The 4,494-nt window shown below is 38.4% G+C and overlaps 1 pseudogene; it reads right to left on the bottom strand.

Annotated features, from left to right (window-relative positions):
* Positions 1-608: 608 nt before the first annotated feature.
* On the bottom strand, positions 609-1,717 carry LOC118623365 (annotated as a pseudogene).
* Between the last annotated feature and the right edge of the window lie 2,777 nt (positions 1,718-4,494).

Raw genomic sequence — 4,494 nt, forward strand, 5'->3', positions numbered from 1 at the left:
ACCACACAATTGATCCCCTTCATCCATTTTGCCCTCCACCAATCTCTTTTCCCTCAGGTAACCACTAATCAGTATCTGTGAATTTGTTTTGTTTGTTTGGTCTTTTTAGAGATTCTACATGTAAGTGAAATCATACAGTATTTGTCTTCTCTGTCTGACATCAGTTATTCAAGATTTCCTTCTTTTTTAATGGCTGAGTAGTATTCCAGTGTGTGTGACTTTTTTTTTTTATATCACTTCTTCTTTATCCATTCATCCAACAATGGGCACTTAGGTTTTTTCCATCTTTGGCCATTGTAAATAATGATGCATTGAACATAGGGGTGTATATGTCTTTTTGATTTATTATTTCTATATTCTTTGGATAAATACCCAGAAGTGGTATGGCAGAATCATATGGTACTTCTATTGGTTTTTGTGTGTGTGTGTGTGTGTGTGTGTGTTTTAGGGAGAATTATAAACAACATGTTGTTTTAATTACTTTAGAAACAAAACCTTCCAAATAATGTCTGAACCCAAATGGCCAAAAAATATTTTAAAATAACAGATTTGTAGTTTTTCCCTCATTACATGAGTGCTTTCAGCCAGACAGTAAGTTACAAACCATATCAAATCATGTTAGGGCAGATGATCAGTCTGGTTGCAGTTTTAACTATTTCTGGGAAAGTATCCTTGTTGGAGTGTGGAGCTCTTCCTCCCATCCGTTTGGTCAGTCGGTCCAGGAAGAGGCCGTCGGGAATCGGCAGGTGGGGAGCTGGGCCCTGCCAGTCTTTCCACTGCTCGTTCTGCTGGCCTTCTGTGACTGAAGCAGACCCTGGCCCTTGTTGACATCACCGATGCACACCCACTGCCCATCCACTGACTCCTTTCACAGGGTCACCTCATTATCTCCACCGGAGACAGCCAGGAGGTTGGCTGTGATGGACCAGCTCACGTACCACACAGCATCACTGAACTTGTGTCGTAGTTTGGGGATCACGTATGGCTCAAGGCATCGTCACAGGTCCAAATGAGCACACGTCCATCCTGGCAACAGCTGACGATGTGCCAGTGGGAAGACCAATGGAAGAAGCCCACAGCTCGAACCCAATCACTGTGTGCTTCCAGCTTCTGTTCCCCCTTCCGCTGGCCGTCCTTCTCCTCCTTCCACGGCTTGATGAGGTTGTCATGGCCGACTGAGGCAAATGTCTTGATGTCACTGGGCTTCTGCACCTATGGCTGGTCTATGAGACTTCCAGAAACAACAGCAGGACAGCATTGCGGTCAATAGTGTGAACACTGTTGCTCTTCTTCACGTCCCACTGGCCGTCCCCGGTGTAGGTCAGCAAGGAAATGGCCCCATCCGAGCTCCCACAGGCCAGGATTAGGCTGTAGTCATGGGGGCCCAGTACACAGAATTTACTGAAGAGTCATGTCCTGTGTGGTTGTACGCCTTCTCCCAGGGGCCATTTTCTTCTTCCCAGATAATGATTTTCCCATCATAGTTGCAGGATGCCAGGATATTGCCATACATGGGATGGGCCCAGCCCACTTGCTACACAAGTCCCTCATGACCCCTGAGGTCTAGGATGAGGATCTGCCCTCCATTGCATATATCAAAAACTTTGACAGACCTGTCTGATGAGCAGGTTACCGGGAGGGTGTCATAGTAGTCCATCTGGGCATCGTGAATCATGTCCTCCTGGGAGGTGTCCACAGTGTTAATTACTGACACCATGGCTGCAGCAGGGGCAGCTCCCAGCCTCAGACGTGGCCGGTAGTTCTATTCTTAATTTTTTGAGAAATCTCCATAAAGTTTTCAATAGTGGCTGCACCAGTTGAGACAATCATATGATTTTTATCCTTTGTTTTGTTAATGTAGTGCATCATGTTGATTGGTTTGCAGATTTTGAACCATCCTTGCATCCCTGGGATAAATCCCACTTGATAATGGTATATGATCCTTTTAATCTATCGTTGAATTCAAATTGCTAATACCTTGCTGAGGATTTCTGCATCTATGTTCATCAAGGATATAGGCCTATAATTTTCTTTCTTGTGGTTTCCTTGTCTGGTTTTGGTATCATGGTAATGCTAGCCTTGTAATATTTTGGAATATTACATATTCAATATTTTGGAATAGCTTGAGAAGGATAGGTATTCAATCATCTTTGAATGCTTTATAGAATTTGTCAGTGAAGCCATCTGGTCCTGGACTTCTGTTTACTGGGAGGTTTTTAATTACTGACTCAATCTCCTTACTAGCAATCAGTCTATTCAGATTTAGTATTTCTTTATGATTCAGTCTTGAAAGATGTTTCTAGGAATTTATCCAGTTCTTCTAGGTTGTCCAATTTGTTGGTGTATAATTGTTCATAGTAGTCTCTTATGATTTTTTGTATTGCTGTGGTATCAGCTGTAATTTCTCTTTCATTTCTGATTTTATTTATTTGAACCCTCTGTTTTTGGTAGGTTTGTTTATTTTATTTTTATCTTTTCAAAGAAACAGCTCTTGGTTTTATTGATGTTTTCAATATTTTTTAGGTTCTATTTCATTTATTTCAGATCTGATCTTTATTATTTCCTTTCTTCTACTAACTTTTGGGTTTTTTCTTCTCTTTCTACTTCCTTTAGGTTGAGATAGATTGTTTGAGATTTTTTTCTTGTTTCTTGAGGTAAGCCTGGGTCACTATGAAATTACCTCTTAAACTCTTTTTGCTGTATATCATAGATTTTGGAATGTTATAGTTCCATTTTTATTTAATCTTGAAGTATTTTTTTTATTTCCCCCCTTGATTTCTTTATTGACCCATTGGTCTCACATGTTGTTTAGTCTCACATGTTGTGATTTTTCAATTTTCTTCTTGTAACTGATTTCCAATTTCATACCATTGTGGTCTGAGAAAATAATTGATATGCTTTCAATCTTCTTAAATTTATTGAGACTTGTTTTGTGGCCTAACATAAGATCTGTCCCAGAGAATGTTCCATGTACAGTTGAAAAGAATGTATATTCTGTTGCCTTTGGATGAAATGCTTTATATATATCTATTAGGTTCATCTGATATAATGTGTCATTTAAGGATGATGTTTCCTTATTGATTTACTGTCTGGGTGATCTATCTATTGAAGTAAGTTAAAGTCTTCTACTATTATTATATTGCTGTCAATTTCATAATTTGGTCTGTTATTATTTGCTTTATACATTTTAGTACTTCTATGTTGAGTGCATATATAAGTGTTTATCTTCTTGCTGTAATGACCCCTTTATCATTCGTAGTGCCCTTCTTTGTCTTTTATTGCAGTCTTTGTTGACTGATCTGAGTATAGCTGGCAGCTTTCTTTTTATTTCCATTTGCATGGAATATCATATTTCATCCCTTCATTTTCCGTCTATGTGTTCTTACTTCTGAAGTGAGCCTCCTGTAGGCAGTATATTGATGTGTCCTGTTTTTTTGTTTTTACCATTTTTTTTAAAATCCTCAACTGAGGATAATTTTTCATTTATCTTCAGATAGAGTGGGAGGGGTGAGAGAGAAACATCGATGTGAGGAAGACACATCGCTTGGTTACCTCCCACATGACTCCAAACAGGGCTGGGGACCAAACCGCAACCAAGGTATATGCCCTTGACCGAAATCGAACCCACGACTTTTTGGTCTGCGGGCCCATGCTCAAACCACTGAGCCAAACCAGCTAAAGCATGTGTGTCCTGTTTTTTATCCATTCAGTCACTCTGTCTTTTGATTGGAAAATTTGTTCCATTTATATTTAAAGAAATTATTTATAGTATGTACTTATTGCCATTTTGTTCATTGCTTTCCGGGTGTTTTGTGTAGTTCCTCTCTATTCCTTTCTTCTTCTCTTTCTCTTTCCCATGGTTTGATTACTTTCTTTAGTGCTGTCCTTAGATGCCTTTCTCATTTTCTTTTATGTAGCCACTGTAAGTTTTTTGCCTTGTGGTTACTGTAAGGTTCACATATAACATCCTACATACATAACAGTCTATTTTAGGTTGATAGCAACTTAAACTGAATACATTCCAAATCTCAACATTTTACTCCCCATCCCTAACATTTTGTATTTGATGTGACGTTATACATCTTTTTATTTTATGTATGCCCTTAACTAATTATTGCAGTTTTAGTTAATTTTACTACCTTTGTCTCTTAATATTTACTAGTTTTATAAGTGATTAATCCACTATTTTTACTATGTATTTACCTTTACCAATAAGATTTTTACTTTCATAAGTTTTCTCATTATTAATCAGTGCTATTTCTTTTCAGCTTAAAGAAGTCCCTTTAACATTTCTTGCAAGACCAGTTTAGTGGTGATGAATTCCTTTAACTCTTGTTTGTCTGGAAAATTCTTTCTCTCGTCTTCAACTCTGAATAACCTTGCTGGGTAGGGTATTCTTGATTGAAAGTGTTTTTCCTTTCAGCACTTTAAATATGTCATCATTCCCGTCTCACAAGCAAAGTTTCTGCGGAAAAATTTGCTGATAGCCTTATG

The sequence above is a fragment of the Molossus molossus genome, unplaced genomic scaffold (genome assembly GCF_014108415.1).
Source record: "Molossus molossus isolate mMolMol1 unplaced genomic scaffold, mMolMol1.p scaffold_m16_p_10, whole genome shotgun sequence".
Taxonomy (NCBI): Eukaryota; Metazoa; Chordata; class Mammalia; order Chiroptera; family Molossidae; genus Molossus; species Molossus molossus.